Source organism: Macrotis lagotis, chromosome 2 (genome assembly GCF_037893015.1).
Source record: "Macrotis lagotis isolate mMagLag1 chromosome 2, bilby.v1.9.chrom.fasta, whole genome shotgun sequence".
NCBI classification, from domain to species: domain Eukaryota; kingdom Metazoa; phylum Chordata; class Mammalia; order Peramelemorphia; family Peramelidae; genus Macrotis; species Macrotis lagotis.
In genome coordinates this window covers 147,895,910-147,917,092 of record NC_133659.1, presented here as the reverse complement: position 1 = coordinate 147,917,092, position 21,183 = coordinate 147,895,910, and the positions used below count along the sequence as shown (strand labels likewise).

Sequence of the window (21,183 nt, the reverse complement as noted above, 5' to 3'; positions counted from 1 at the left end):
AAAGGATATTAATGAAAATGGTTTTAAAAAAAGATTTATCTCACCTTCTTCCTCTGCAATTTTTTGGTTCAGTTTATTTTCCATTTGCAGTAGCAATCCAAATAAAGTGCAATCTTTATTAGCTGCCTATCCAACTGTGTTGCATGTTCAACTCTTCATGTCCCCACTGGAGTGGCTTGCCATTTCTTTTTCTAGTTTATTTTACAGCTAAGGAAACTGAGGTAAACAGGGTTAAGTGATTTTTCCCAGAATCACACAGCTAGTAAAATGTTTAAGGTCATATTTGAACTCATGAAGACAAGCCTTCCTAACTCCAGACCTGGCACTCTTGTATTTCATAGTCTAAACAAGTATTCTTCATTAACTAGGTTTTTCCTGAACAGAAAGTAAAGCTCTTTAAGAAGACTTCCCTCATTTAAGAGGCTTGGAATTCTTTTGAGGTTTGAAGCTATCATACAAAGTCATATGGAAAAAGAAGTATTTTACAAACTACATCCAAAGAAAATATCTCTTTCATTTATGTTTTGGATAGCTTTCCATAACAGTGGTCAACACTTCTGGCAAGCAAAGGTCATTATACTGATACTAATGGTCAGAGAGTTATCAGTGATCTTTGCTGTCACATATTTCAAAGAATCTTCTTTAATTTTACAGAAGCATTAAACTCACTATTGGAAGATGGCCTTTTTAGTGGTATTTTGCTTTATTAAAATCAAATCTTTTGTTACAATTAAAACTAATTAATACAATGTGATGCAATTTCTCTATACCTTTCAGTAATTGTTTTATTGCAAAGATGTGATCTGCATGAACAATTATTTGTGAAAACCTGGTTGCTTCCTTTTCATGTTTTCAACAAGCATGCCCAATGCTTGTGTAGTTATTCTCATAACAATTCTGCAGAGATAGTAAATGAGCATATAGTGTATTAAACACTCTGTGATGCAGAACTCTTTTTAAACAATACTTTTGTATCCTTCTATATTTTGATACCCAGAGAATTGATCCCTAAATGCTCTTATAACCATGGTCTATAACCTTCAACAAGGACCTCCTCTGCATATTTTTAGTTTAGACCAGCTGTTCTTCCATTTTTCCCTTAGTGAAGCTTGTGAATTCAAATGAAGAGATTCTATCATTAACAGAAAAAAGTTAGTTAAAAAAAATCTTCATGCATCTTTTCCACTTTTGTCTAGTCATAGCTTTTTTCCCAGTTTCATCCTGAAATGCTCTTGAAATAATCTGTAACCACTAAGTCAGTTGTCAAGTTATTTTTTGCAAATGTTTTTCCTTGTTCCACAGCTTTCTGCTGTTTAATGAGGGATTCAGGTCAATTTTTTTCCCCACTCCCCCAAGTAGTGTTTTACAAGTCTTGTTTCTATTCTAAATTAGTGCCATCTTTGGCTTTTAAATCAGTCTTCTTGGGTAAGGGATCAAGTTTGTGATGACCAAAGGTTTCTAAGGTCTTTTGATCCCTTCACTGTAGCACAAGATTTTTGTTAGTAGAGCTTCCTTTTTAAAAATAGTGATACTATGTTTCAATTTGTTATTTTATTCGTTCCTATTATTTAGCACAAGCATTTTAGTTAAACTGATAAACTTAGATTTGTCTCCATTGTATTTTATCTTTCTCTCTTTTTCAGTTTTTCCTTCAAATTTGATATTGATTTTGATCTCAGATATAACAAGTGGTCAATTCAGAAATGACTCCCATATTAGCAGCTAATTTAATCTTTTGTGATGTTATTATTAGATGTTTGTCATATCCACTGTCTCCCAATACTTCAGTTGAATAAAGTGCTGGTGATATTATGAGCTTTTTTTATTCATGAGCTCTATTTTTCAACATTTTCTTGCCATATGAAAGCATACTATGCTTCTCCCTTGGCCCCTGCCCAAACTCTTAGAAATATTAAGAAAATATTATATTAGTATCTAGTCTTTTAGACTCAGTTCAATGGAAACATTATTAGTCTTTCACTGTAAAAGCCATGAGGCTGGTTTCCTTGTATAAAATCTTTATCCAAGGTCTCACTATTTATAAACTGGCAGTTCAGATCAGAACAGATCAGTTCAGGATCTATTGAAACTAATTAGCATATTGATCAAATTAGGAATTAAAAACATCTTTTAATTAACTCTATTAACAGAAGCACTGAGTTCACCTTTGACCAGGAAGAAAAGGAATTTTTAGAGGAAATAAATGATTTTAGGAAAATTAATAAAGGATTGAACGACTTTAGGAAAATTAACAAAAAGGGATTGAATGTTTTAGGAATGGTTCAGTTTAATTAACTCTAATCTAAACTTTGTTCCCTGTTTAATCTTGACTATAGATATTTGTCTTTCTTCTGAAACGCTTTAGCAGAAGTCAGAAAGATTTTCAAAAGCATGCCCGATCTTTCTCTTTTCAATTTCCTTCTCTTTCAGCATAGATACTTAGAATAACATAACGATTAAGTTAGTCTCTGACAGATTTGTACCAAACTAAAAGGGAACTAAGTTCTCCCCCCCACCCAATGTAGTCATGCCTGACTTTCTAATAAAGTTGTTTTAAAAAAAAAAAGATTGAAGGACTTAAGAGATTCTACATAGAATCTTTCTATATAGCTTCATCCTCTGTAACATGAGTAACAATATATTTTATAAATCTATATAAGAATCAAAATAAGAGCCAAATGCCTTGAGAAACAATGTTTCTTCTTTCCTCTGCCTGGGCCTTTACTCCTTCTTTCCTGTCAATATGCAGGTAGGGAGTCGATACAGTAGTTTCCTGCTGCAAGACCATCTCTAGCATTCCAACATTCTCTGGGAAGAAGTCCTGCTCCTCTGAGCTTTCTCCTAAGCAAGTAAGCAAAGAGCCCCAGCTATCTGAAAACATTTCCATACCTCTGACTGAACTTGCCTGCTATACAGCAGACCTCCTGAAGTCTCACAAGATAAAGTATCACCACACTGGCACCAAAATAAACCTCAAGGAAGACTTTAATAAGTCAAAACATATGCCTTCCTCAAACAATCTCTAACAACTGATATGGACACACTCTTCAATAGTTAAACACACTCCTAATTCCTACACTTGCCCTATTGTGGTGATTCTGAATATCTAACTACTGTTGTAGTCAGATTCCATTTCCCTTCCTCAACCTGACAGTTCATCATAGCTAGCCACCTGTACTCTAGATTCCATTTGAGAACTCCTTGTCCTTTCCATATGTCCTTTGGAATGCTTGCCCTAGGAAGAACAACTTTTTTCCCTCTTAAATCTCATATCCCACTCCATCTTTTGGCATTGATGAGATATGGGTCTGCTGCACACTGTGTCCAGAACCAAATACTTTTTCTCTCTCACATCCTCCTGTCCCCTGATTCATTGGTCATGGTAACCTTTCCCTCTACAACTTTTCCCCTCATTTCCTCTCCCTTAAGTCTTCCATATTCTTCAGCAAGCCTCTGACCCCATAAATCAACTGAAATTATCCTCTCCAAAATTACTAATGATCTTTTAATTGCCAAATCTTAAAATCTTTTTCTCAATTTTTATCCTTTCTTGACTCTTAGTTATTACATCTAACACTGCTGATCACCTTCTCCTGGATGTTTTTTTTCCTCATGAGATTTTCATGACACCACTTTTTCCTGGTTCTGCTCCTATCTCCTCTGCTAGGTCTTTATCTATGTTATTTCCACCAACCATTCATGTCCTTCAAAAGATCTTTTCTAGACTTTCTTCTCTTTCCTCTCCACTTTCTGAAATGATGATCTAATCATTTATAATCATCTAATTACTCCTATGGTTTCAATGATCATCTCTATGCAGATAATTCCCAGACCTACATAACCAGTCCTAGTTTTTCTCCTGAACTCTAGGTAATATTTTAAACTAAATGTTTCCCAAGTCTCTTAAATCCAACATGTCTAAAACAGAAATTAACATCCACTTCCAATCTTCTCCTTGGAGTTTCTCAACTTTGCTAATACTTTTGGGAGTACCACCATTCACCTAATAACTCAGGCTCACAACTGGAAGACAGGAAGACTCCAGTTCAAATATAGCCTCAGACACTTATAAGCTACGTGACCCTACACAAGCTACTGAACCTCTGCCACGATTTCCTCAATTGTAAGATGGGAACAATGGCAGTATCTACCTCCCAGAGTTGTTATGAGGATCAAATGAAATAATACTTGTAGATTACTTAGCACAGTAGCTGGCACATATTAGGCACTTTCCCTTCATCCTCAACTTCTCACTCATCCCACATATCCAAACCATTGTCAAATCTTGTCATTTCTGCCTTTACAAAATCTCTTTCATTCATGTACTTCACTCACATAGCCATAATCTTAATTACTTCTTGCTTGGACTATTGGAATAGCCTTCTGAATAATCTCACTTCCAAGGTGAGTTTTCTAAAGCACATATCTGACCATGTCATTCCCCACTCTCCCCAAATGAGGTCCACTAGCTCCTTATTACCTCAAAGATTAAGTAGCATCTTGTTCAGCTTTTAAAGCTCTCATTACCTAGCCTGCTTTTATGCTTTCAGTCTTCTACTATACTTTATTCTCTAGGTACTCCATATTACAGAATAATGGCCTGCTTCCACTTTTTTAGAACACAATATTATCTTCTGTCTCTCTTTGCCTTTGTACTAGATGCCTCCACACCTGGAACACTTACCAGTTCACCTCTACCTCTTAGTTTTTTCATGATTTTCTTCAAGAAATTTCAAATCCTACCTACTTCAGTAAGCCTTTCCTGCCTACCTGTAACCTCACCCCTACCCCCAGCTGTTTCCATTCTCAGAGTGACATTCATCTACCCTGTATATTTCTTATCTCTTCCAATTTGTTTAAAAGCTGTCACTCCCCTTTAGAATGCAAGGCCCTATGGAGTTAAGAATTGTATTTTTGCCTTTCATTGTATCCTGAGCATTTAGTATAGGGCTCTGCATATATCAAGTACATAATAAATGTTTAGTGATTCGCTTAATACAAGGTACACATAAATAATATTGTTTCTGCTTTAAAGATACTGGAATAGTTTTCCATTTCCTTCTCCAGCTCATTTTATAGATGAGGAAGTTGAAACAAAGAGGGAGAAGTGACATAGCCAGAGCCACATAGTTAGTGTCTGAGGCCAGTATCTGAGACAGATCTTCCTGACTCCAAGTGTGAGGCTCTAGTCTATTAACTATTTGGAATTTTCCCATTTAGAAAGAACGCTATAAAATCTTTTAAATGTCTGCTAAGTTAGACATCACAAAAAGTAGTCAGTACATTCCAGGACAAGGAGTACCAGCAAAAAGAAGCATAATTCACAGAAGATAATGTCAAAGAAGAGGACTGCTAAAAGTAATCATGTCCTCATATTTCTTTAAATAAAAATGCTCAGGGCATGTATAATAAACAAGGAGGTAGCATGGTGCAATGGCCCCCAGGCTTGGGGCTCACTAATTCATTTACCCTACACAAATCATTTAGCTTTCCTGAGCCTCAGAAGTTTTCTCATCTGTAAAATGAGGGAGTTCAATTGGATGACCTCTGAGGTTCTTTCCAATTCTAGTTCTATGATCTTGTGAAATAAATTTAACTTCATGGATATTACAGATATCAGGAGGACAAAACTGGAAAGATCACAACTCAAAATATACACTAAGTACTCACAACTCAAAATATATATTAAGTACTCTATTACTCTAAGTGCAAGGCTCTACACTGGACTAGGAACACAAAAACAAAAAGGCAATGAAGATTCCATGTTCTTAAACTATTTTCACTTTGCTGAAACAGATTAAAGAGGTAGTATCTCAAAAAGCATTGAGTCTTCCATAACTAAGACTTGAAATAGAAGCTGGATTTTTCAGATACTGAAGGAAGAGTTCTTGTTCAAATATTAGCTGGACTAACTTAGAGAAATCAGTGAGTGCAGAGAAGGGTATGTTTATGAAAGAGGTTATAAAGGTAGGAAAAAACAAGATTTGATAGTGGCTTAAGATATGAGGGAGAAGTGAGAGTGAGAAGAAGAGAATGTGAAGGGAGGGAAGGAACAAGCATATATCAATAACTGTATTAAGTAGTTTACAAATATTCCATTCGATCCTCACAACAACCCTTTGAAGTAAGTGCTGGTACTCCCATTTTACAGTTGAAGAAATTGAGGCAGACAGAGGTTAAGTGATTTGCCTGGGGTTACACAGCCTAGATAGACACTACATTTGAATGCAGATCTTTATGAATTCCAGGTCCCACACTAACTGCTTAACAATACCAGATCTCAAACTATACTACAAAAGCAATAAAAATCAAAAGTACTTGGTGCTAATTAAAAAAGACGTGTTTTTTAAAGAAGTTTATTATTAAGTGTTTATTAAGAAGTCCATTGATAAGAATAAATTATACTGTCATGGAACACTATAGTTCTATTAGAAACTAGGAGGGATAGGATTTCAGGGAAGCTTGGAGGGATTTGCATGAGCTGATGCTGAGTGAGATGAGCAAAACCAGAAAAACACTGTATACCCTAACTGCAACATGGGAGTGATGTTCAACCTTGAAAGACTCGCTCATTCCATCACTGCAACAATTGGGAACAATTTTGTGTTGTTTGGAAAGGAGAGTGCCATCTGTATCCAGATAAAGAGCTGTGGAGTTTGAACAAAGTTCAAGGACTATTCCCTTTAATTTAGGGGGGAAAAAACAGATATCTTATTGCCGGATCTTGTTATTTCTTAGACTTTTTGTCTCTTCCTTAAGGATATGATTTCTCTCTCATCATACTCAATTTGGATCAATGTACAACATGGAAACAAAGTAAAGACTGACAGATTGTTTTCAGTGGGGGGGGAGTAAGATTGGGGGGAAAATTGTAAAACTTAAATAATATCTTTAATAAAAATAAATTAAAAAAGAATAAATTATACTAACTTACAAAAGCAACAGATAAATATAAAAATCAAAAAGATAGGAGAAAACTGCTGGGAAAAATGGAAAGCAGCCTGGCAAACTTTAGGTATGGCATATGAATAAGAACCTCATAGCACAGACCAAAATCAGCACCAAATATTTACATGACATATATCAATAGTCACATCATAAACAAATTAGAGAAGATAATGCCTTTCACATCTATGTACAGGAGAATTCACAACCAAACAAGGGACAGATAAGATCACAAAGGAGAAAAAGGTACGTTTTTGATTATATATAATTAAAAAGCTTTTCTACAAAAAAAAAACCAATACAGTTAAGATTATGAGGGAAACAACCAAACAAAAAAAAAATCTTTGCATCAATTTTATTTATCCAAAATACAACACATACACACATTAATAAACACAAATGTGATTCAATTTTATAAGAGCCATTTCCTAAAAAGTAACTGGTCAAATGAAAATGGCAATTTTCAAAGAAAGAAATCTAAGCTATCAATAACCATATATATTTAAATGTTCCAAATCATTACTAACTGGAGGAAATGCAAGCTAAAGCAGCAACTCTATAATTCTATCTCATATTCAGATTGGGCAAAAAGACAAGACCTTTGTAGGAGAGGAAAACATGCATATTGATGAACCGCTGATAGGGCAGTGAAATGGTCTAGCCATTTTGGAAAGCTATTTAGAACTACTGCCCCAATGTTACTAAACAGTGCATGGACTCTGACCTAGTGATATCACTCCATATGAAAAAAAAAGTGAAAGGACCCATTCACACAATAACTTTCTGTTACAGAACTAGAAGCAAAGGGAAATGTCCATCAAATTGGGAATGGCTGAATATATATTATCATACATATAAATGTAATGAAATGTTAGTGTATTATACGAAATGAAAAAAGTGAAAGTTTCAGAAAAACCAGTAAAGAAATGTAGTCAGAACAATTTATACAATAACAACTCTATACTGTAAAGAAAAATGCCTTTGAAGGAATTCTAATCAATGCAATGAGCAACAGGAATTCCAGAGGACCTACCATTTATGAAGCATACTACCTAGCCCCCACCCCTCATATGACAGGAGCAGAATAAAACATACAATTTCAGAAAGATAATATGAAATTTTTTTTTTGGTTTAACACTACATATGTTATGAGACTTTTTTTTTTCCTTTTGCTTTCCATTTTAGCAAAGTAGGAGAGAATTGGGCTACAGGTTAGGGTAGTTCAAAAAAAAAGATAAAAGGTTATTGAGTCATTTATTTTTAATGCACAGAAGAGAACAGACAAAATCTGATAGTTTTGAAAATTAATGTGAATTTATATCCTTAAAAAAGAAAAGCAAGCTGTACCTAAATAAGAGATTCAGTTTCATATACAATCCTCTTTATTTATACATGTATATTGAAACGCTCATTTTACTCTTGGTTTTTGTATGGTTGAAAATTTTTAAAAATTCAATGAATTTGCCTTAAATATTCGTAAAATTGGACCTACATTTTAAGCAGTTACTGTACTTGGCCACCTACTTGTTGAATTATCATTTGGCAGCCAGTGTTGATACAGTATATTACTACAAAAGTACTTCAACCATTTTTTAAAGACACCTGTTTAATTAAGAACTCCTCCCAATTCATTTCAAAAACATTTAACCTTAGAATTTAAGAGAGACAACTGAGAGAGAAAGGAACTAGTGCTAACAATTTAACTGAGATTCCCATTAAAAAAAAAATGACTATGTAAAAAAACACATTTTGTTCATTGCAAATTCCAGAACTTTTTTCCACCAGATTGTTCAACTTCGAGGGAGGGGAGTAGGTCAAAGAAAATTATGTAACTTATGACTATGCATATACATGTTAATGTTGAAAAACTTTCATAACACGTAACTGGAAAAATAAAATATCAACTGGGACAAAAAAGAAAAATATCTAGTTAGGTCTGTACACAAATGAAAGTTCAACCTCATCAGATTCCAAACAAGAATTTTGTTTATTATAAGCAGTATCTCTTAGTTGTCAGTCAACAGTAGTTATCTGAGATAAGATAAGAAGATAGTACTGTAGACCTGAAAGCCAGCATAGATTTAGAAAGCAAGGAAGTCTGTTCCAATTCACAAGAGAAGCAAGGAGGATGGGGGTGACAGTAAAATTCTTTACAAGGAAGATCTTAAATTCTGAAACTTAGAACTGAAATATGACAAAAGAAAAGTTCCATGTCAGAGAAACAAAATAAACCATCACATCTAAACATTTTAGACAATCACTATGACATAAAAACATAAGTCATGACAAATAGTGACTATGTCAGACTTTAATTTTTAAGAGCTAATTGATCTCTGTGACATTAACCTTAAAACTGTTCAGATTATTTTAAAAGACAATGATAAATAGTACATATAAAGCAAATAATTATTTTGGTTTTAGTTTTGTTTTGTTCCTGTAATTTAATCAGTGTAGATTGCTTCACATTTGTAAACTAGCACCAAGAGGAAGTTCCATGGAGTGGGGGAGGGGGTGGGTCTGCAAAATATATGATTGCTTTTCTTTGTAATCTTGTATTATTTTGTGCATTTAGAAACACTACTCTGAAATAATGTCCATAAGGTTCACCAAACTGCCAGAGGCATAGCAGGACATAAAAAAAGATTAAGAATCTCTGGCATAATCAAAAAAATATTGGTCCTGAAACCAGAATTTGCCTTCAAATAGAGATGCTGATGTGAACTGGAACAGATTACTTAATCTTTCTGAACCTCAATTTCTTCATTTATAAAATGAGATAATTCAATTAGATGTTCCAGGTTTCTTCAGGTTCAGGTCTAAGATCCTATTCTACTTAAGCAGACTGCCTTAGTCAATAAATATTTTATTAAGAATTTACTATGTGGCAGGCACAATGGTAAGCATTATGGATTCAAATATTAAAAACAGTGCCTCTCTCTCTCTCTCTCTCTCTCTCTCTCTCTCTCTCTCTCTCTGACACACACACACACACAGGCAAAAGAAAGAAGAAGGTAACCTGGTAAAAGAGATGATGGAGACAGGTCAAAGAAGTTTGGATGGTGATAAATAATGAGATGGCTAACCTGGGAATCTCTTAAACAGTGTCCTTGGGAAGAGTCCTTTGCTCTGCTTTCCAGTTTCTAATTCAAAGGGAGAAAAAGGGTACTACAGGTACTGAAGAGTTGTTAATATTAAGGATGATGCAAATGTGGAGGATGATGAGATTTCCTGGAGACATGACAGAGTTCAGTCCAGAGGAGTAAAGAGAATCAAAGAAATCAGTCTACATTAGTCTAGAATAGACAGTAATCAAGTATAGAAAGTAAAAAAAAATCTTAATGATTAAAAAAAGGAATGGGGGAAAGAAATCCTTTTTTTAAAAAAGGGGCAGAGAATTTTTTAACATGTCAAAACAAAATGAAAATGAAGAAAGGAATAAATATTTAAAGTGACCACTTAACTGAGAAGGAAAAAAAAGAGCAAAAGAATTAGAAAACCAGAAAAAAGGAAAAAATATTATTGCTTATAATCTTTGTGAGTTGCCTGGGGCACTGATATTATTAGGTGACTTAACCATGGTAACATAGCATAGGCTTGCCTCATTTTACTGTGCTTCCCAAATATTGTTTTTCTTCTGGAGACCCGAAGCAACCCATCTCTATCAAGTCCATATGTGTCAGTTTCTAAAGGCAAGAGCTCATATTGTGCCTCTGTATCACATTTTGGTAATTCTTACAATAGCTCAAATTTCTTCATTTTGATTATATCTGTTATGGTGATCTGTGATCAGTGATCTTTGATGTTACTATTATAATTGTTTTGGGATGAAACAAACCATGTTCAGATAAAATGGCAAACTTAATTGATAACTGTTTATGTTCTGACTATTCTACCAAAAGGCTAAGCCTCCATCTTTCTCCCTCTCCCTCTCTGTTCTCTGGGACAAAACAATACTGAAGAATATTATAGTACTTAGTTGATAAAGCAGCAGCAGGGTTCAAGAGGATAGATTCCAATTTTGAAAGTAGGTCTACTGTGGATAAAATGCTATCAGAGTTTTATTTTAAGAAACATAGTGGGAAGGGGATTTAAGACAGTGGAGAAAAGGCAGGGAGACTTGCCTAAGTTCTCCTAAATTCTCCTCCAAAAAAATTTTAAAACAACAAATCAAAAAAATCTGGACCAGCACAACCCACAAAAAGTCAGAGTGAAACAATTTTCTAGCAAATTCAAAATGACAAGACAACTAAAAAGACTGGCATGAAAGGTCTGTCCCACAGAGGTGCAATATAGCTTACTCCAGTGCAGGTCACACAAGCACAGACACCCAGTAAAGCAGCAGCAGTTTTTTAAGGTGACTGAATGTTGATGGTTTCCAGAGTTCTCAGTCTATATACAATGGATCAGACAGCTGGTCAGAAAGAGATTACAGTTGCAAGCCCTTAGTGCAGGACTCTATAGTTGGATTACAGCCCCAAGAGCATTAGCACAACAGAGTTTGTGGCCACAAGGAAGCTGGGACCTTGGTCAAAGTTCTAGAGCAAAAAAAGAATGCTTGTGGTTGCTTACAATCCAAGGTACAGGTCAGAAGAGTTACAAACAAATCATTCCTGGAAATCATACCTGGAAAGAACTGAAAACTTACAGACCATCCCAGAAATTACTCTGAAAATAGTTGCACAAAAAAAAAAACAACAAACCTGAAGATTGAGACAATACACCCTCCACCCTGGGAGCAAGGCTGAATCTTAGCATAAAGTTAAAAGTCAAGAAATAAGCTAGAAAAATGATCAAACAACAACAAAAAAAGAGCATGGCCATAGAAAGTTACTATGGTGCCAGGGAAGATCAAAATGTAAACTTAGAAGAAAACAAAAGCAAAACTGCTTAATCCAAAAACCTCAAAGAAAAATATGAATTAATCTAAGGCACAAAAAGAATTCCAGGAACACCTCAAAACCAAGTATAAAAACCAAATAAAAAAGCTGAGGAAAAATTGGGAAAAGACATGAGAGTAACAGAGTAACATAAGAAAGTCATTTAAAAAAAGAGTCAACAGTTTGGTAAAGGAGGCACATACACACACACACACACACACACACACACAAAAAACTGAAGAAAGTAACACTTGACAAACAAAAAAGGCCAAATGGTAAAAGAGGCACAAAAAATCCAATGAAGAAAAGAACTCCTTAAAAAGTAAAATTGTTTAAGTGAAAAAAAGACATACACCAATTCACTTAAGTGAAGAACTTTTTAAAAAGCAGAATTAGCCAAATGGAAAATAGTTACAAAAATTCACTAAGGAAAGACCTTCTTAAAAAAGTATAATTGGGGAGGCAGCATCAAAATGACAGAGTAACCCGAACCATTTCACATACCTTTAAACAATGACTCTAAACAAATTTGAATAGCAGAACCCACAAAAAGGCTGAATGGAACAATTTTCTAAACAACTTAGAAAATCAGTAAGAAGAGTCTGCTACACCAGGATGAGAGAAGAATGCAGAGCAGTTCAAGATACACCACAGCAAACCCACTCCACAGTCATCCAGTAACGGGAAGCTGAACAACTGAATCAGTGGCAGTGATGGTGGTTTCCAGACCTCTGAGCCCAGAGTATTTTCAAGGACAACTTGGAAGGTTAGCAGGAAAATGTTGCCATACCAAGGTGAGATTGGATCACAATCCAGCACCGGCCTCAGCAGCTGCAGACCTAGCCCTAGCAGATCAGGAGCAGCCTCAGGAGTCACAGAACAGCAGAGACAGCAGCTTCCAGAATTCTCAGACCCCAGATTAGGAGTTTCTCTTCTATCCCTGAGGCAGTACTCTGTTGCTTTGCTTATACTCAGAAAGAGGTCTCAATCTGGGGTCCCAGTTTCAGAAGAGGAGCAGAAGCACAACAGAGCTTACTGCCTGTACTAGAGCAGGAACTCTGCTCTCCATTCCAGGGTACAGGCAAGGGAGAGCAGTCATAACCATTCACAAACCATAGGAAGGATTCCCCAGAAGTATCTCTAAAAACAACTGCAAAAGCCCTCACAAGTTGGGACAGCGCATCCTCCACCTGGAAGTAGAGACCCACCTTATCAAAGAGTTAAAACCAAGCCATAGGCTGGGAAAATAAGCAAGCAACAGAAGGAAAAGAAAAATTCAACTATAGACAGTTACTATATCATACAGAAGATCAAAACATTCACTCAGAAGATGATAAAAGTCAAAACATCTACATCCAAAGTGCCCAAGAAAAATATAAATAAGGAAGAGCTCAAAAAGGATTTTGAAAATCAAATAAGAGAAATAAGAGGGGAAAAATGGAAGAAAAATGAGAGGGATACAGGAAAATCATAGAAACTGAGTCAGCAATTTGATAAACAAGATATAAAAAAATAGTGAGGAAAATAACATCTTAAAAAGCAGATTCGGCCAAATGGAAAGAGGTTCAACTACTTCAATGAGGAGAAGAATGCCTTAAAAAGTACAACTGGTCATATGGGAAAGGAGATACAAAAGCTCATTGAGGCAAATAAAATATTCCTTAAAATAAAGAATAGAGCAAACAGAACCTGACGACTTTCTGAGAAATCAAGAAACAAAAAAAAAAAAACCTAAAATAATGAAAAACTAGAAGAAAATTTGAAATATCACTGGAAAAACAACTGTAAATGACCTACCTTTTTATGAAATGCTGCAATCTAAGACTTTCAAACTTTCCTGATGAAATAACCAGAGCTGAACAGATAACTTGCTCTTCTCAAATACAATATTAAAGTGAGGCATTAAAAAGGTAAAAGAGGAAAAGCAAATCATAAGGCACTTAAATGAGTGACAACTCAAATAAACCCTCTCATTTATTGGGGCACTTAGAAAGCATACATGGACAAGGCACATAAGGGAGTTGAATTTGAAGGAATGATATACTGAAAAGATGAAGTTAATGGGAGAGAGAAAAATGTACTAGGAGAAAGGGAAAGGAAGAGGTAGAATAGGTTAAGTTATTTCTCATGAAAGAGGCAAGAAAAAGGTTTTGCAGTGAAACGGAAGAGGAGGAAGGTGAGGAGTGAATGAGTCATACTCTCATCAGAACTAATTCAGAGAAGGAATAATATACAACACCCAACTGAGTATAGAAATCTATCTTACTCTAGAGGAAAACAGGAAAGGAACAGGATGAGAGAAAGGAGACAGGAAGTAGATGATAGAATGAAGAGAAGATTGTGGGAGGAGAATGATCAGGCAATAGGTAAAAAAATCAGGGTAGGGAAAATAGGATGGAAGGAAATACAATTAGCAACTATGGGGAAAAATATTGAAACAAGTATTTCTGATAAAGATCTCATTTCTTAAACACAGGGAATTAAGTCACATAAAAAATAAGAGCTATTCCCCAACTATTTTAAATGTTCAAAAGATATGAACAGTTTTCAGATGAGGTTATCAATGCTATCTATTTAAATCATGGCCTATATCTGAGAAATTCGGGTTGGAATGACTCTTGAGGTACTATCTATTGTAGTCACTAATAGGTCAGAAAGAGAAAATGACAAATGTTGGAGGTGATATAGAAAAAAAATGAGACATTAATGTACTGTTAAAGGAGTTATGAAAGGTTTCAACAATTCCATAGAGCAATTTGGAACTATGTCCAAAGGGCTACAAAACCATGCCTCCCTTTGACCTAGCAATGCCATTATCAGGTCTGTATTACAGAAGAGATGAAAAACAGGAAGAAAAAGGAGTTACATTTAAAAGGATATTTATAGCAGCTCTTTTCTGTTGACAAGGATCAAGAGATTGACCCTGCTCATCAGTTGAGGAATAGCTGAAACAATTGTGGTATGTGATTAGGATGAAGTACTATAGAGCAGCGAGGTGACACAGTGGATAGAGCACTGGCCCTGGAGTCAGGAGGACCTGAGTTCAAATCTGACTTCAGACACCTAATAATTACCTAGCTGTTTGACTTTGGGCAAGTTACTTAACCCTATTGCCTTACAAAAAAAAAAAATTTAAAAAAAAGGAAAATTTGCTTTAAAAAGATGAAATACTATTATGTTATAAGACAGAATGAACAGGATGCTCTCAATAAAAAACTTACATGAGCAGTTGCAATGGGAAATGTCCTATATACAAAGTACCAGCAATATTGTAGAATGATCAAGTGTGATTGACCTACCTTTTTTCAGCAATGCTGCGATTCAAGAAAACTCTGAAGAACTTATGAAAAAGAATACTATCCATCCCAAAGACAGAGCTGATCATGTCTAAATACAAACTGAAGCACACTTTTTTTTAAAAAAATCATTCTTCTAAGACTTTTTTTTCTTGGAGGAGTGGGGGTGATTATGGTTACTTTTACAACATGACTACTGTGGTAATATTTTTCATGACTACAAATTTTTAACCTATATCAAAAAACTTGCTTTCTCAGTGGGGGAAATTGGAATGTGAAGATTCAGAGAGAGGCTTTAAAAAGTGAATGTTGAAACTTCTTTTTGCATGGAACCAAGGGAAAATAAAATAAAATACCAAAAAAAAAAAAGAAGAAGAAGAAGAAGAAGAATTAGCTAAATTGAGAAGAGGTACAAAAATCAGTGAAAAAAAAAATTCCTTAAAAGTTAGAACTGGCCTCTCAGATTGGCCAAAATGACCAGAAAGGGCAATGATCAATGTTGGAAGGGATGTGGGAAATCTGAGACACTAATATACTGTTGGTGGAGCTGTGAACTCATCCAGCCTTTCTGGAGAGCAATTTGGAATTATGCCCAAAGGGCAATAAAAATATGTAGTCCTTTAGATACAGCAATCACACTTCAAGGTCTATATCCTGAACAGATCATGAAAAAAGGTAAAAACACCACTTATAAAAAATATTCATAGCAGCTCTGTTTTTGATATCAAAGAATTGGAAATCAAGTGAATGTCCATCAGTCAGGTAATGGCTGAACAAGTTGTGGTATATGTGCCACATATGGAACATATGCAAAACTACTGTTCTGTTAGAAACCAGGAGGGATGGGAATTCAGAGAAGCCTGGAAAGACTTGCATGAACTGATGCTGAGCAGGATGAACAGAACCAGAAGAACATTTTACACCTTAACAGCAACATGAGGGTGATGACCAACCTTAATGGATATGCTCATTTCATCAGTTCAATAATCAGGGACAATTTTAGGGTATCTGCGATGGAGAATACCATCTGTATCCAAAGAAAGAACTGTGGAGTTTAAACAAAGATCAAAGACTATTACCTTCAATTAAAAATAAAAGTTGTCTTATGTACTACATAATTTTGCTATCTCTTATTGTTTTATTTTTTTCCTCAAGGATATGATTTTCCTATCAACAGATTCAATTTTTTTTTTAATTTTTATTAAAGATATTGAGTTTTACAGTTTTCCCCCAATCTTGCTTCCCTCCCCCCACCCCCACCCCACAGATAGCACTCCGTCAGTCTTTACTTTGTTTCCATGTTGTACCTCGATCAAAATTGGGTGTGATGAGAGAGAAATCATATCCTTAAAGAGAACAGAATTCTCAGAGGTAACCAGATCAAACCATAAGACATCTGGGTTTTTTTTTTTCTTAATTAAAGGGAATAGTCCTTGTACTTTGTTCAAACTCCACAACTCCTTATCTGGATACAGATGGTACTCTCCTTTGCAGACAGCCAAAAATTGTTCCCAATTGTTGCGCTGATGGAATGAGCAAGTCCTTCAAGGTTGAAACATCACTCCCATGTTGCTGTTAGGGTGGTACAGTGTTTTTCTGGTTCTGCTCATCTCACTCAGCATCAGTTCATGCAAATCCCTCCAGGTTTCCCTGAAATCCCATCCCTCCTGATTTCTAATAGAACAATAGTATTCCATGACATACATATACCACAGTTTGCTAAACCATTCCCCAATTGAAGGGCATTTACTGGATTTCCAATTCTTTGCCACCACAAACAGGGCTGCTATAAATATTTTTGTACAAGTAATGTTTTTACCCTTTTTTCTCATCTCTTCAGGGTATAGACCCAGTAGTGGTATTGCTGGGTCAAAGGGTATGTACATTTTTGTTGCCCTTTGGGCATAGTTCCAAATAGCTCTCCAGAACAGATTCAATTTTGATCAATGTATAGGATGGAAACAATGTAAAGATTATCAGACTGCCTTGGGGGGGTGGGTGACAGGAGAGGAAAGAGAGGCTGGGAGAAAAATTGTAAAATTCAAAACATTACAAAAAATAATGGGTAGAAACTACTACTGTATATAACTGGAAAACAAATTAAATATTTATATTTAAAAAAGGTTAGAACTGGGCAGGTGGAAGCTAATGACTCCACCAGACATCAAGAAATAAATTAAATCAGAAGAATGGAGGGGGAAAGATGAAAATGTGAAATATTTTTGTGGAAAAACAAATGAACTGGAAAATAGATCAATGTGAAATAAGTTCCGAATTACTGAACTACCCTGAAAGTCATGGCTAAAAAAGAAAAGTCTAGAACTTATCAGGGCAGCTAGAAGGTGTAGTTGATAGAGCACCAATCCTGGAATCAGGAAGACCTGAGTTCAAAATTTGACTTCAGACATTTCATATTTACTAGCCATGTTGACCTTGGGCAAGTCACTTAATCCCACTGCTTTGCCCCCCCCCCAAAAAGAAAGAAATTAACAAGGAATCCTACCCTATTATTCTAGATCCAAAGAATGAAATAGAAATTGAAAGAAACCATCAATCACCTCCTGAAAGAAATCACCAAATGAAAACTACCAGGAATATTGTAGCCAAATTCCAGAGCTCCAAGGTCAAGGAGAAAATAATACAATAAATCAGAAAGAAACAATTCAACTATCATGGAGCTATAGTCAGTATAACACAGAATTTAGCAGCTTCTGCATTAAAAAAACTCAGAAAATGATAGAAAGCAAAGAAAATTGTATTCTAAGGACAAAGGAGCTAGGATAATAATGAAGAATCATCTATGCAGCAAAACTAAGCCTAATTTCTCAGAAAGAAAAGTTATCTAATGAAATAAAAGACTTTCAAGCATTCTTGATGAAAAGACCAGAGTTGAATAAAAAAATTGATTTTCAAATACAAGACTCAAAGCATATGACAAGAAGCACAAAAAAATAAACAGGAAAGAGAAATTATAAGGGATTCAATAAGGTTAAACTGTTCATATTCCTACATGGGAAGGTAGTAATTGAAAATCCCAAAACCTTTCTCATTATGACAGAAAGATCATTTAGACAGAGGGAATGGGTATGAACTGAATATGATGGGATGATCTCTAAAAAAATAAAATTAAGAGCTGAGAAAGAGGGAGAAGTAGAACAGGATAAATTGTTCCCCATGAAAAAGGTCTAAAAAGGGGGATGGTAGGGCAACATGATTGAACCTTACTCTCCTTATCATGGGCTCAAAGAGGGAATAATAACACCCATTTAGGTGTAGCAAACTATCTTACCCTATAAGAAAGTAGGAAAGGATACACTGATTAAAAAAAAAAAACAGACTGAGGAAAAATGGTAGAAGAAAACACTTTTGATGATGGAAAGGACAAAAGGCAAGAGAGAGAGAGAGAGAGAGAGAGAGAGAGAGAGAGAGAGAGAGAGAGAGAGAGAGAGAGAGAGAAGATGGAAGGGAAATACACTGTAATCACAGCTGTGAAAAAAATTTTACAACAAATTTCTCTGACAAAAGGTCTCATTTGACAAATATATGGAGAACTGAGTCAAATTTATAAAAATATAAGTCATTACCCAAATGATATTTAGAAATAGTTTTAAGATGAAAAGTTATAATCATACAAAAAAATTTCTAACAGAGAAATACAAATTTAAATGTGAAGTACCATCTCATACCTATCATATTGACAGATACAACAGAAAAAGGAAATGACAAATGTTAAAAGGAATGTTCAAAAACTGAAACACTAATGCAATATTGATGGAGTTATGAATTGATTCAACCATTTGAGAACAATTTGAAATCATTCCTAATGGCCTAAAAAAATTATGCCTACCCCTTTGACCCAGCAATAACCATTAAAAGGTATGTATTACTAAAAAGAAAAAAGGAGGCAGTTAGGTGACTCAGTGGATAGAGCACCAGTCCTGGAACCAGGAGGACATGAGTTCAAATCCAACCTCAGACAATAATTACCTAGCTGTGTGATCTTGAGCAAGACACTAAACTCCACTGCCTTGCAAGAAAAAAAAGAAAAAGGAAAAAATTAATATGTAAAAAAAATATCTCTAGCACCTTTGTGTGGTGGCAAAGAACATCAACTGAGGAATAGCTGAACAAATTGTAGCATTATATTATTGTCCTGGGATTCCCCCCCCCCAATCTTCCTTTCCTCCCCCCATCCCCACACAAAAGGCAATTTGTCTGTCTTTCCATTGTTTGCATGGTATATGTTGATCCAACCTGAATGTGATAAGAGAGAAATCATATTCTTAAGAAAGAAAAATAAAGTAAAAGAGAAAGCAAGATCAGACAATAAGATATCAGCGCCCCCCCCCCCCCCCCCCCCCCCGCCAAATTAAAGGTAATAGTCCTTGGTCTTTGTTCAAACTCCACAGTTCTTTCTCTGGATACAGATGGTATTCTCCATTGCAGACAGTCCCAAATTATCCCTGATTGTTGCACTGATGGAATGATCGAGTCCCATCAAGGTTGATCATCACCCCCATGTTGCTGTTATTGTGTACAATGTTTTTCTGGTTCTGCTCATCTCCCTCAGCATCAGTTCATGCAAATCCCTCCAGGCTTCCCTGAATTCCCATCCCTCCAGGTTTCTAATAGAACAACAGTGTTCCATGACATTAATATAATATACCACAGTTTGTTAAGCCATGCCCCAATTGAAGGACATTTACTTGATTTCCAATTCTTTGCCACCACAAATAGGGCTGCTATGAATATTTTTGTGCAAGTGATGTTTTTACCCTTTTTCATCATCTCTTCAGGGTATAGACCCAGTAGTGGTATTATTGCTGGATCAAAGGGTATGCACATTTTTGTTGCCCTTTGTAGTTCCAGACTGCTCTCCAGAAAGGCTGGATGAGCTCACAGCTCCACCAACAATGTATTAGTGTCCCAGATTTCCCACAACCCTTCCAACAATGATCACTGTCCTTTCTGGTCATATTAGCCAGTCTGAGAGGTGTGAGGTGGTACCTCAGAGATGATTTCATTTGCATTTCTCTAATAAGTAATGATTTAGAGCAATTTTTCATATGACTATGGATCACTTTGATTTCCTCATCTGTAAATTTCCTTTTCATATCCTTTGACCATTTGTCAATTGGGGAATGACTTTCCTTTGATCATTTGTCAATTGGGGAATGGCTTTTTTTTTTCAATTTGACTCAGTTCTCTGTTTATTTTATTTCCCAGTTTACTACGTTTCTTTTGATCTTGGTTACAGTGGTTTTGTCTGTGCAAAAGTTTTTTAATTTGATGTAATCAAAATTATCTAGTTTGTTTTTAGTGATGTTCTCCAACTCTTCCTTAGTCATAAACTACTCCTTGATCTTCTAGTTTGCTTATAATATTGTTTTTAATGTCTAAATCCTGTATCCATTTTGATCTTATCTTGGCATAGGGTGTGAGGTGTTGGTCTAATCTAAGTTTCTTCCATACTAACTTTCAATTTTCCGAGCAGTTTTAATTGGGGATTTTATTGTTATAAGAAATGATGAATAGGATGCTTTCCCAAAAAACCTGGAAAGACTCACATGAACTGACGAAAAGTGAAATGAGCAGAACCAGGAGAACATTGTATGCAGTAATAGCAATATTGTACAACAATCAACTGTGAATGATTTAGCTATTCTCAGCAATACAATGATCCAAGACAATAATTAGTGGATAGAATACCAGGTCTGGAGTAAGGAAGACCCATCTTCTTAAATTCAAGTCCAGCCTCTGACACTTAATAGTTTTATGACCCTGGGCAAGTCACTTAGTCAATAATTAATCAGTTTCCTCATTTGTAAAATGAGCTGGAGAAGGAAATGACAAACCACTCCAGTTTTTTTTTGCCAAGAGAATCCCAACGGGAGTCACAAAGAGTTGATATGACTGATACAACTGAAGAACAAAAACAAATTAAGATTTGCAATACATTTTACACATCTGAGGAAGTATGATGAAAATGCTAATTACTTTCAGAGAAAGAACTGATGCATGCTTTCTTTCACAACTTGACTAATATAGAAATGTTTTGCATGAGT

At 35.4% G+C, this 21,183-nt stretch overlaps 1 protein-coding gene across 5 annotated transcripts in view; it reads right to left on the bottom strand.

Annotated features, from left to right (window-relative positions):
* The window catches only part of ARID4B (AT-rich interaction domain 4B), a 215,696-nt gene that overhangs the window by 171,184 nt on the left and 23,329 nt on the right, over window positions 1-21,183 (bottom strand). The window contains exon 1 of one of the 5 annotated variants that reach the window (XM_074222964.1): window positions 45-16,337. The exons of the other annotated variants lie outside the window; for them this stretch is intronic. The gene's annotated coding sequence lies outside the window, so the exon portion shown is untranslated. Of the gene's footprint in view, window positions 1-44; window positions 16,338-21,183 lie in introns of those variants that run through there. 5 annotated transcript variants of the gene reach the window in all.